The 13,305-nt window shown below is 41.1% G+C and overlaps 1 protein-coding gene and 1 long non-coding RNA gene across 2 annotated transcripts in view; one reads left to right on the forward strand and one right to left on the reverse strand.

The window, feature by feature from the left end:
• The window catches only part of SMAD3 (SMAD family member 3), a 119,871-nt gene that overhangs the window by 55,835 nt on the left and 50,731 nt on the right, over nucleotides 1-13,305 (forward strand). The gene's annotated exons all lie outside the window — the stretch shown is intronic.
• On the reverse strand, nucleotides 10,471-12,353 carry LOC142047286 (uncharacterized). The gene is made up of 2 exons (XR_012656468.1): nucleotides 12,075-12,353; nucleotides 10,471-10,974 (listed from the first exon to the last, which is right to left on the reverse strand). It is a non-coding gene; the product is annotated as an uncharacterized LOC142047286 (long non-coding RNA).

Below are 13,305 nucleotides of genomic sequence, written 5' to 3' on the forward strand. Positions count from 1 at the left end.
GAAGTAGACTTTGGGGCCTTATTATTGTAACCAACCCTGTGTGAACCCAGGAAAAAGAGAGGTCAAGATTTCTAAAATAAGTACTTAATTAAATTAATTCCATGTTTGGGCACCTAAAAGTCTGGTTTTCAAAAGTGCTAAGCACCCAGCAGCTTCAACTGAGGATAATAGGCCTAATTCTCCATTGCCTTGCACTTCGTATAGTCCTTTACCCCTGTGCAATTAATCAGGAAACATTGTTAAATCAAAACTCTTCACTCACACAAGGGCAGCATTTTACACCAACCTTTGAACTTAGTGGCCCAGATCTCCGCTGCTCACAGTAAGCACAGGGGCAAGTTAGAAAAGGGTGCACAAAGAAGCTGCTTGCAGCACCTTGATCCCTCTGTCAGGTCTATATCAGCCAGGTCCCCAGCATAATTTGGGGCAGATCCAGAGCTGCTTCTAATCTGTACTGATTGCTAATAGGCCTGTAGGGTTCTTCCAGCATCTGGGAATTGCTGGAGTGCAGGGGCCCTCCAGGTGCACCCCCTTTCAGCTACATCCCCAAAGCATGGGGCTGGAAGGGGGCTGTAATTGAGCTGGCTACATTGGCGCCGCTATTCCTTCTACAAATCCTCCATGCTGTGGTAATTGTCTGTTGGCCTGTTGGGCTACAAAGCCGGCTTATGTGCTGGTTGAGCAGCACAAAGTAGTAGTATAGGGACCAGGAATCTGGCCCACTCTGTACCGATGACTACTCATGGTGCAAGGCATTGGCGAATCAGCCAAATGAGCTTTGACTGAGGTTAAGGTTGTTGATTTTGGCCCAACATACCGAAATCCCCTTTGTACTGACAGGAGAATGAGCTGTCTAGCTGAAAGAAAAACGGAGAGTGATTTACTGAGAACTGCTGCACACAGCCCAGTAGAGCAGAGCAATCATTAATCCTTTGCCAGTGAATGTAACAGAACTGATCATTAGCATGTGCAGATTATCTTATTTTTTGAAAAGGGAAAACTTTAAAAGTTACCTTTTTCCATTCAGTATGGGTGTTTTCTTCTCGGAACAGTTGGGGGGGGGATGAAACGCCCCCCTTAAACATCTTAGTTAAATACTCAGAAGTTGTATAAGTGCATATTTCATGAGAGAGAGAGTTCTGTTTTTAGTGCAGTAATATTGCATTATTGCAGATAAACTAGGTTTGAAGTAACATTTCTCTAAGCCTTTTCTGTTAGAATTTGATCAGCGGTTAAGCAACTGTAGCTGATTCCAAGAAGACTTCAAAGCAGACACTTTTTCTCATTGCTTGTTCACAAGATCACCTTCTGACGCTGGAGTTCTGGAAATGCGTTTGTTCAAAGAATGTGTATTGCATTAGTCCTCAGTTGGCCAATAAAATTATCTTAGGCATGTCTGAGGCAGCCACTAAAAGAAACTTAAAAAGCATTACTATTATAGTCAAGATGATGCATATGGTTTTGCTATTATCAGACACAAAGTAAAACTAAATAGGTTCAAATGAATTAGTTCTAAAGGGATTTCAGTTCATGTAGACCTGTACAAAAAAAAGTTGGTACAAATGAAGGGTTTTTTTCATTATTTTATGGTGCATGAAGCCCGAGTTAGGTAAAGAAAAGTAAACCCCTGCTCTCGTCTGCTGTTCAGTTACTCTTGTTTTGCATATAGTGTATCAAGTCACTGACACTTGATATACTGCTTTGCCTTTCATCAGTCAAATGCTAGATCTACAGTTGCCAGAACTTTACAGCAGGAAGTAAAATATGAATTATGTTGGCTTTTATTTAATCAGGGTTTGAGAATTGGGTAGAGGAGGGATATTAGCTTATAAGCAGTCATTCATGACCTCTTTCTCTGATGATTCCTCCTGATATCTTTGAATGTTACCTGCTCAGGCACTGAGATGACCCAGCTTTGTGTGAGAACAAAATAATATAAAGATCTTTTGCTTTAAAAAAAATTTGCTCCATTATCTAGTGGAATAGTACTGTGCAAGATTTCATGGTTTCTTATGCCCCAGTTGAGCAAAGCATTTTAAGCACTTGCTCAAGTTCATCCCTATTCAGGAAGGCGCTTAAGCACAGATATTAAGTTAATGGGATTGAAGCACATACTTAGATGTTTTGCTGAAATGGGTCCTTCGAGTGCCCATGTAGGCATTTATGAATTATTCACCGAGGACCGTATTTTACCTTTCCATGTAAATCAGGAACAGACATGAGCGGCATGGACAGGAGGTAAGGATGTCAACATTTTACACCAGTTTTTCACAAATAATGTGCTGTCCTCACAGCCTCTCTGGAAGAGGAGTGCACCAGCCACAGTCTTGGTCATATGAAGATTCCTCTAGCTCTGGTATGCGCTTTGGCCTTCCTCTAGCACTTTTCCTATGGACACCTGCAGGACTTGGTTCAGGAAAATCTCATGCAGCTTTTTTCCACCTTCCAGGGTGTTGCAGTTCATTGCCTGCTAAAAATTAATCTTACTTCTTTTTCTGCATAAATTATGTACGTTTGCAGGGCTAGCATGTATTTTAGGCACTGGCCTTGCCATCTCCATCTAACCAGCCACGTGCAGCACTTCTGTTCCTCCCATGTATGGCAAAATCACTGAGGTTTTGTGGAAGCAAGTGTATTTTACGTTGGTGCGGTATGGAGGCATACCACTTAGCCAGCAGTGGCTTCTGTGGGTGAGTCATTTGTAGGTTACATTTTGTATTGCCTTGTTTGTAAGTGTGCGTCCAGGAATGTTACAGGGTCTTAGTGCCCCTCTTATGTGCCTGCACTGCTACTACTGATTAGTAATAGTCACAGTTTCTAAAGGTTTTGGTACCCCATGCTTTTTTTAAAACGTGATTAAATCTAAATAAATAACAAAGGCTCAGGTACTGTGATTGGATTCATACAGATGTAAAGGTGTGCCCCTTAGATCCAGTTGCAGAAGACAAATTTTATCTTCCCCACATGTAGAGGGAAAAAACCTTAAGAAATAGGCATAACACTAGTTGTGTATATAGCTAAGGTGATCTGCAAAGCAAATGGGATGTGTGCTCTTTTTTGCTTCAATATTATGTATGAAGAGGCTAGAAGTCTCTAACCTCCTTTCCCTGTCACCACTCCTTTTATTTTTATATACTTATAAATTTTTTGCATTAATTTTTTTCTCAGCTTTTCTCCATCTCTCTTTCATTTACACCCGCCCTCCCCCCGTCTTGTCTATCCTGATTTCCCCAGACAACTAGCAAAATAAGTAAGTTTGTCATCAGAGATGCCATGGAAGTGAAACCTGATAACCCAGAGGGGGATGTGGTTTTTCATTGGACTGCTTCACCCTTTTTTGTTAATTCTAGCATATTGTATACTCCTCCTTCCTGTTTGTCTATTGAATCCACCTGTTGCACTTTGTCATAAACTTAAATCATAACCTCTTTGGGTTAGGGACTCCTCCTTGTACAGATCCTAGATCAGTATAACCCTGGAGCTTCCTAAGTGGTATTGTAACATAAATAATAAAATATCCTCAAAAGTCAATAGTGCTGAGGTCTGAAGCATTACTAATTAAATGTATTGCACATGCAAAGAAGTGTATCCTGATAGTTTGGAAAATTTAGTGAAAACTCATATTTGTTTCCTGGAAGGTAATTAACCGTTTTTCTAGACCTCTCTCATCTTTTCTCCTTTAGAGTTTTACTTAACAAAATTCATGGCAGTCTATACATATTGACAAAATACTAGTGTAGCTGTTTAAATGATTTAACAATACATAGAATGATTTCTTATTTCTGTGGCTATCTAGCTTTATTGGCTTTGAGTTATATGTCATTCATTCCAGTAGTATCTGAACTCCTCATGATCTTTAATGTATCCTCACACATCCCTGTGTGGTAGAGAAATCTGAGTAGCTTTGTTTTACAGGTGGACATGGAGGACCAGAGAGACTAATGACTGCCCAGAATCACACAGGCAGTCTGTGATGAAGCAGGAATTGAACCTGGGACTACTAAGTCAGAGTTTAGTGTCCTGACCAGGGGACCAACTTACTTTGCAACTGGAGAAGTCTCTATTATTCCCTCACTTACACTGAATAAGGAATTTTCCCCTTCATTTTCATATTTTAAAGTGGGGATGAGGAAGAAAGAGTGTAATTAACTGGGGCCTGGTCATCTTAATGTCTTTGTTTAGTGCACGATAGAATGGTGCTTTAGCGATAAAGCAGAGGTCAGTAGTAATCTTGACCTCCTTTTGCTTAGCTTCCTTTTTACTCCCTGTGTTAACCTTTGTTTTTAGAAGTCTTTAAAACTCTGCTGCCTGCTTTCAGGACCCATGCTGTGTTGAGTCAGCATTTCTGTCACTGACAGAAGGGTGATGCTCCCACAGTTTCTGGTTTGTTTAAGGACGGGCAGATGGTAACACTGTTGGTTTATTTATTTATTTAAATGATGAATTGGGGGCATCGGTGTATGCAGTTCTGTTCCAGCAAAGGGAGGAGAATCTGTGTTTGTTCAAGACTAAGGCTGGAGTAGTGTGGCAAACGGCCAGATAAGAGACTCCACTACAGCCCTGCATCTTGGCTATAGGAAGGTCTTTAGATTTTTAGTAATTAATAGCCCACTGTGTGACTGGGGTCCATGTGTGTACAGTGGTTAAAATTAGTGCTGTGCATTATGGAAGATCTACATAAATGCAAAGTATGTTTATTGTTAATATTATGAATACAGAGAATGGGTAGAATATATGCAGTAACATCTCTCTGTGTTATCTGTGTATGTTACATTTTTAATGTACTGCTAATATGACAAAATATTTGGTGTTAGTATATTTGACTGCAAATTTTTGATGGTCTGTTTTTTGCCTCATGTAACAGTTCGTCTGAGGTTCAGCCAACAGTTAAGCAGTAACACTACATTTTACATGACATAGCCATAATGTTTATAGAAACAAGCCCTGCATTGCTTTTAATAAAACCATGGCCCCATCTTACACATGTTGAGTTTGTGGTAAGCTGAATGCTGATGTATTATTCAGGCCAACAGCATAACACACAGCATTATGAAGCAGTGGGAAATGTGAATGGTGCTACTAACTATAATAAATGTAACAATCTGACTGTTGTTACTGTATCAGTGCACATCATCTCCCCCTCCCCTCACATGCACCATCTTTGTTACAGTTGGGGAGAGACCCAAAATGCAATCCTTTCCCACTTCAATACTTCACTCAAGTACAATAAGAGCTGGAGTAAGGGGTCCAGTAAACATGAGCTACAATGGTCTGGGTAGGACATGTCCTCTTTCTGGGTAGGAACTGGACCAGAATTGTAGAGAGAGCCACCAGCAGAGAGAGAGAGAGAGAGAGAAATGTGATCCACTAAGCTCAGGACATTCAAAACTCTGTCCCTCAATTATATTTTCACAAACACAATATATATATGGAAGTAAAACCCTACAAAGTAATGAAGCCATTTCTCCTACCAGCTGAGAAAGAAGAGGAACAGAAATAAGTTAATGCTCTTTGTGTCTGTTTTGAAATACCTGGTTAGTGATAAGATACTGCAGAGGTGGGGAGGCCATATAAATACATAGATAATTGGACACTGAGGAAGTTGTGTTACTGTTGTGAGTGGGAGACCAGGAGCTTTCAGTGGACACAGCACTGGGACAGAGCTGTGCAGGAATAACAGCAGCGGCTCCAGGCACCAGCACTCCAAGTGCGTGCCTGGGGCGGCAAGCCGCAGGGTGGTGCCCTGCCAGTTCCTGTGAGGATGGCCGTCAGGCAGCCTTCGGCAGCTAGCCTGCGGGAGGTCCACGGATTCAATGGTAATTTGGTGGCGGTTACGCCGAATCCGTGGGACCGGAGACGTCCCACAGGCAAGCCGCCAAAGGCTGCCTGACTGCCGTGCTTGGGGCGGCAAAAAAGATAGAGCCACCCCTAGGAATAGTGACTTAAAGTGGCTGAAAGAGGACATGACCTTCCCTTCTGCATAGGCTTAAACATACTGTGTCTGGTGCAGTTCTGATCCCATTATGGACTGGATCTCATTGGATATGGTTCTCTGGAAGCAGCTAAAAGTGTTTCCAAAATTCCTATCTGTTTGAACAGTGCTGCAGAGTCTGTGAACTCAGAGGTTAGGGAATGAAATAAAGAAAATGAAGGGGTGAAGGACTTGGACCCTTTCTAGCATTTAATGTCTCATGGAGGAGAGAGCGAGAGAGAGAGAGTTGGATTCTGTTTTTTTGCAAAGCAGACAGTCTGTGCAGACTCTTAGTAAATAGACAGTGCTGTGAGGAGGAGATGTGACTGTGTATTTTAGAATGAGCAATTTTGTTTCATGGAGCTGTTTTTGAGGGTTGAGTGGGTGTGTGGCCCAAAGGCTTAGTCACTGGGGGGGCTGTGGGGAGAGCTGTCTTGACTTCTTTGCCCAAATATTTGTGCATTAGCTTGTCACTGCCATCACATTGTTCCCCTATTGTTTTCATTGTGTATGTCAATGCAGTTCTTTTCATATAACGATGTAGAAATGAGCAGAGATTAAAGCAATGTGTGTAGATAGTATTCCCTCATGTACATTGTATCTCACAAATTAAGTTTGTCATTATTTAGGAGAGGTGTGGTTAGTGAGATCTCCCATCCAGGGAAGTCGTCTTGATGAATCAGTAAGAGGCACTCTTCCCTCTGAGTCATTGCTGAACTAGGAACCTAGCAAGTGCACTGTGCTGCTGAAAATGAGATGTAAAAATAAGGCTCTAATTGCTTGTTGCCATTATGTGCCTCATGATGCTTTTAGCAGAAGTACACTGTGCCTTGGGCTCCTGTCTAAATTTCATCTTGGGTAATTATATTTAAGTTTCCCCTCCAGCTTCAATTGTTTTCAGTGGTTGTGTTTATCACTTCTTGCCCTAACTGCCGCATAGTGTTTCTATAGGCTGTTTAACAGCTTCTAGGTTCCACCCCAGTCTTGACTGTATTTCAGTGATGAATTAATTGAGTCTACTACATGTTTAGTTTACAAAGTATTTTGTGATTCCCCAGGACTGAAAGATGAAAGGTAAATAGGAGAGAATGGTTATGAAGTATAAATTCAGTTTGGTAATACTTTGTGAAATAAGCTTGGTTTGTGTCTAATTCCCAGAGGACAGGGGTCAACATCGTGGAAACCACAACCAGTGGCAGTAATTGGCAGTGAATGTGAATCATTACCGCTATGTATTCTCCTTTCAGGTCCAGGTTGAGGCAGTGGAAGAGCAGTCTTCTATTGTTGCAGCCCAAACTGTACTTGTGTGGATAAATAGGCTGTCAGTCTCCAAGACTGTCAGTCAATATCTTTTACCAACATTAAAGCCCAGAAGGTTGCCTGTGCTAAGATGGGGATTCCACCTCTATGGGACCCTGTTTGTGGAGGCTTTGCCTGGGCTGTTGAATAGGAACAGAGGATGAATTAATTACACTCCACAGCACCATCTGCTTGCAACCTGCCTACAATTCCACATGGCAGTCTGACTGGCTATGGACAGAGTTCTGAGCTGTATCAACTCCCTGGAGTCTCCTGGGGGGCACCAAAGGAAAAGAGCTTAAAAAGGAGCGGGGGAGGGCAAGATTAACAAAATCCCAGAAATATGGACTTTTCAAACTTTTTTTTATAATTCTGCCGATAGGGCTGCCAATTTCCTGGACAAGCCAAGTCAGTGTTGCTCCCTATGCATCCTCATTTCCCCCATGTCTCCCCACCCTGCCAAATTTGACTAGGAATGATGTGAAGCTGGCACAGAAATAAAAAGCAGTTTTACAACACACTCTGGCTTTTTCAGTACAAACTAATATTTACCAGTGAGTCTGCTTCCCCTTCTCCTCTGCAAGCTCTCGGAAGTCCTGGTTAGAAGCACTCATTCAGTGAGGTTCCCAGTACAGGTATTAAATAACATTCTTCTAGTTTTATGAAGTGCAGTTGTAACTGTGTCGGTCCCAGGATTCTAGAGAGACAAGCTGGGTGAGGTAATATATTTTATTAGACCAACTTCTGTTGGTAAGAGACAAGCTTTTGAGCCACACAAACAGAAATTGGTCCAGTAAAAGATATTCCTTTAGTTTGGCAAGGATGGGGATGACAACGAGAAAGCTGCTTTAAATGTCTGTCTGTCTGACTTTTGATGCAGTTGATGTTTGCAGCTGCTCTGCGTGGAGGCCTAATGGAAAAGTTTGGAAAAAACATTTAATTTAGGAACAATCTGCCTTTGTTGGCCTGCAGGGATGGTGGCTCTATGTGGTGAGTCTAGGGAGGTTGTTTTTCTATGTGTGTATTTGGTTTTTTTTAATCGGCTCTTCCCTGGGTTTTAATTACTAATGATATTTGTATTAATATGAGATATTTTGTTTCTGATGAGCTCAACTCTTCTGCTTGCTTGTTCTCGCCTAATCCCTTGTATCTGATGTCAGCTGACAAACTTGGCAGGTGCCAGTGAAGGCAAAATCCTTGACAAGAAAGGATAGACTTAATTTGCTAATGATATGCCCAGGCCTCAGTGTTTTCATAAAATATTATTCATGGCCTTCATTGCCCCCCCTCATTCTCCACATTAGTTACTCTGAGCTTGAGAAGTTCTGCCTCTTATACCACATCTGTTACCACTAAAGAAAAAGATCTTGGAGTCACTGTTGATAATTCTCTGGAAACCTGAGCTCAATGTGCAGCTAACAGAACCCTAGGAACTATTAGGGAAGGAATAGAAAATAAACACTACATAAATAAACACTATATGACTCCATGGTGTGCCCACACCTGGAATACTGCATGCAGTTCTGGTCACCCCATCTCAAAAAGATATGGTGAAACTGGAAAAGGTTCAGAGAAGGGCAATAAAGATTATCAAGAGTAATAAGGAGGCCCCGGGCAGCATGAACTTTGCAGGAGGAGGGATGCCAAGCAGCTGTAGAGGACTTGGAGTGGGACGGCTGAGGCAGTGCAGACACAGAACCTGTTTGCTTCTGCAGCATCCCCCCGAATCCCTGTAGTTATCAAAGGATGGATCAGTTTTGGAGGCTGAATTCCTGAGGGTGGGGTGCTTCCCCCCCGCACTCCCCGAAGCAAGGGGAATTTTTCATAGGATGAAAGCCTCTTTCTGTGTTTCCTGCATCATGTATGTGTGTAACCTCTGTAGTGGTTGGTAGGACCTTTCATGCTGAAATTCCTTGTATTTGGGTTCGATAGCATTTAAGCATTAATAAGCCAGGATATATTGATGTGGCATAAAACAGAAAGTACAACATTAAGTGAACATTTCTTTGTTTCTTTGATCTGTTGTATTTTGTCACCAAATGAAATGTAATTTATTGCTTCCTTAAATACATTATATCAGGAGTGTTAGATTCTTAGGGGAGAGGGTCAAATTCTATTTATAATTTATGGTCCAGGGGTTGAGTATAAATTCAGGGCTATGTATGGAACAATATAAGAATGGCCATACTGGGTCAGACTAATAGTCTATCTAGCCTAGTATCCTGTTTTTTAACAGTGGCCGGTGCCAGATACTTCAGAGGGATTTAACATAACAATGCAATTAGTTAGTTAGTGATCCATCCCCTGTCATCCAGTCCCAGCTTCTGTCAGTCACCAATTTAAGGACATCTAGAGCATGGGGTTGTGTCCCTGGTCATCTTGGCAAGTGGCCTCTCATCCGTAAATTGTTATGCAGTGTAGTTGTAGCCATGTCAGTCCCAGGATATTAGAGAGGCAAGATGGGTGAGGTAATATCTTTTATTGGACCAACTTCTGTTGATGAGAGACCATACCTCACCCAGTGCACTAAATGCCCCCATAACAACTATGTGGGTAAAATCAGACAATCACTATGCTCTCAAATGAACTCACACTGGAAAATAAGACACAAATACTGTATCACCTGTGGTTGAACACTTTCCACGGAGCAGTCAGTCTACATCTGACTAATCAGTCCTCATCCTCAAAGAAAAGTTGCACAACACTTTCAAAAGATGAGCTTGGGAGCTTAAATTCATTATTCTGCTAGACACTAAAAATCATTGACTGAACAGACACACTGGATTTATGGGTTATTACAACAATCTGTAACCCATTAACCCCCCCTATTTGCCCTATGATTGCAGAGATATCAGTGGGCCACTCTACCTTGAACTGTCCCTTACAATATGTGCTAACTTACTATTTAAGCTAAACAATATGGTCCACCTTGCATTTTGCTATGATGCTAGGAGTACCTTTCCCAGACCTGGAGAAGAGAGTTTTTGAGCCACAAAGAGCTCTCTCACTCACCAACAGAAAAGATATTACCTCACCCATCCAGTCTGTCTAAATATCCTCCATGAACTTGTCTATTCTCCATCTCCAGCTGAACTCCTACTGCTGTCAATGGGGAGTTTACACGAAGATCAACTGCCAACCCCAAATATTACAAAATCAGAAATCAGACCCCAAAATATGGAGGCTGGTTTAACAAATCATGAGATTTGAAAGAAAACAAACCCCATGGTTGTTATTATCTTTCTGATATTTGAACCTTTAGGATACACAGGGAATAAATTTTTGTTATTTTTCTCTGCAGCTGTTAGAGCTAGCAATTGACTGTCCTCCCCACCCACCAATGAAAGCTAAGGCTGTGTCTACACTAGCACCTTTTGTTGATATGACATAAGTGAGCAACATAAGGTACACTGACAGGCACACTGGCGTGGACAATGGTGTGGAAATAGCTACCGCTGCTCATTGGGGGTGGTTTAATTATATCAACGGGAAGGCTCTCTTCCATTGGCGCAGAGTGGCCACATGGGAGATCTTCTGATGCAGCTGCACTGCTGTTATAGCTTTTACACTGTAAAAGCGCTCCAGTGTAGACATGGCCTGAGATTCTCATATGTTCGCATAACTCAGTAGCTGAAGCTTTAAGATTTTGATGTCCACCATGGAGTCACACTGCTGTAAAAATCCCATTGGATGGATCTCTGCACCTTTTCCACAATGAAGAGTAGGAAAATATATATGAGCACACTTGAAAATTTCCTTTCTTCAAGTAACAAAGTCCAAATATCCAGCCCACCCTGAAGACAAACAGAATAGAGAGAAATTGACATCCAAAGATTTGGGTTTGTTTTGTTAGGGGCACTTTCCTGTGCACTGCAGTAGGAGAAGTTCCTGTGCTTTTTCACCTAAGTATATTCCATAGACTCTGTAATTTAGGAAACTAGACTTGAACTTCCATAGTAAGGATATTTATCTCAACTAGGGGGAACCTAAGGGCCTTATCTGCTGTCAGTGACTGACGGTCTGGTTCTGCCCCCAAGCTGTAAGCAGAGTGAAATACCTATTACCTGTGAACCTCATCTCTTGAAGAAAGGAAATTTTCAGGTAAGCAGAGATAACTTTTCCTATTTTTTGAGAAAGCAGCGATTTGTGGAAAATGTGTCCTTTTCAGCTGAAATTTTATGCACCTATTTCCTGCAAATAATGTTACCCAAGTACTGAATAGTCAGCTTATTTTTTCCATTACAAGTGTAATTCACAAAACTCAACTCTACCTTCCCTAGACCTCACCCCTGCATAGACTTTCTGAATTTACCAGATCCTTCTCTTAAGAAAAATACCCTTGCTCATTACTATACATTGAGCTTTGCCTAATCTGCTAGAGTTTTTAACATCCTGCTTTTAGAAGTGTGCTGTAATACTTAGCTGTAAGAGAGAGAAAAATTATGAAGAGTCTTTGTTTTTGCTCTTGTGGTCTTAAGTCCCAAATCTCATTAGTAATTACAAAGGCAAGAGATTGTAAAATGTTAATTTTTGTGGACTCGTAACAAGACTTTTCATCTGATAGCTGCAGAATTCCCCTTACACAGTGCACTTTTAATGTTTTTATTTGTGAAACTAGATTTCTCCTGCATTGATGATGAGTCATAATTGAGGAAATTGGAGCTGTAAAATTAACACAGCTGGCCTTTTCACCTCCCCACCCCATGCTCTTTCATACATGCAGGCACTTGCTCTTAACTCTTTGGAAACTTCAAGGCTTGTTTTGGTAGCGTGATGCAGTTCTTTATCATCTGGTTTATCTGACCAGAGAGGAAGTCTGTGAGAATCTTCTCTGTGATGAAGCATGCAGTCTACACACAGGAAATGATTCATCCAAAACTGATTTATTAGCAACTTGGTGAAGACCAGAGTGAGCTGGAAGATGGGAAAACTCATTTGGAAAAGAAGAAAGAGGTGGTTAATTGCTGGTCTGATTCTTGCTTTGCTGGGAAAACTGCTTAAAATGAAATGACTAAAGATTCTGTAATCACCTTTTTTTTTTAATTTGGAAAAAAAAGCAAGTTGTTGACTATTGTAAAAGCAAACTAATTCCATTAAAATGGTCAGGGAGTCGCTTTTGTAACCACTTGTGAATAGCTCCGTTAGCTCAAAGGGATTATTTGCATGAATAAAGTTAAGTATGTGCATAAGTGTTTGTGGGATCAAGCCCCATGTTTGCGATGCATTTTAGTTCATATGAATTATGCGGATAGTTGGACGACTGTGTTGCTTTTTAAAGCTGCTTAAGAACGAAGATAATGTAGAGCAGGTGAGATTTGGGGTAAAACTTTCAAAGGCACCTGAGTAATGAAGTCCCAGTGACTTTCAATTAAACGTAAGCTCCTAAATGCGTAAGTCATTCTTGAAAATGGGATTTAGGCACTCCTGAAAATTTTACACTTGATCTATTACTCAGTCCAAGAAAAAAGGTTTGGTTCAGAGCATCAGATTTTGAAATAACTACTTTTCAAACTGAAAGGGAAGCTGTGACAATTTTTTTTTGACCATATAATAAAATAACTGCAATAAAGCTCAAGTAGCCGCAAACTAATCCAAAAAAGATAGAGCTGTTGTGTAGTGCATTTTTAGTTACATCTGTTATAAAGCACATGTGTTCTCTGCACCAAACACCAGTGTTTCCATAGGAAAGATTGGATAAATTCCAACTTGATAGAACACAAACACTTATTTGAGGACTCGGTTCCTAACAGCCATATGCTGCTCTCAGCCTTGAAGTCCCATTGAAAACAGTGGGAATTGCACAAATAGCGGGGAATGGTCCAGGGCCATAAAATTGTCATTGTAGTGATACTGCTAATCACCCACCCATCCTTTCTATTTTAAACAGCATATGTGTTTGAGGTAACAATTTCCTCCATCAGTTGAAAACTAGGCAATGTAGTAATTTCTTTTTCAGTGCTTAGAATGCGTATTAATCCTTGGATTCTGTTTTGCTTCTGACTTCTTAAGGAAATATCCTCAGCTGACGTAAATTG

Source organism: Chelonoidis abingdonii, chromosome 9 (genome assembly GCF_003597395.2).
Source record: "Chelonoidis abingdonii isolate Lonesome George chromosome 9, CheloAbing_2.0, whole genome shotgun sequence".
NCBI classification, from domain to species: domain Eukaryota; kingdom Metazoa; phylum Chordata; order Testudines; family Testudinidae; genus Chelonoidis; species Chelonoidis abingdonii.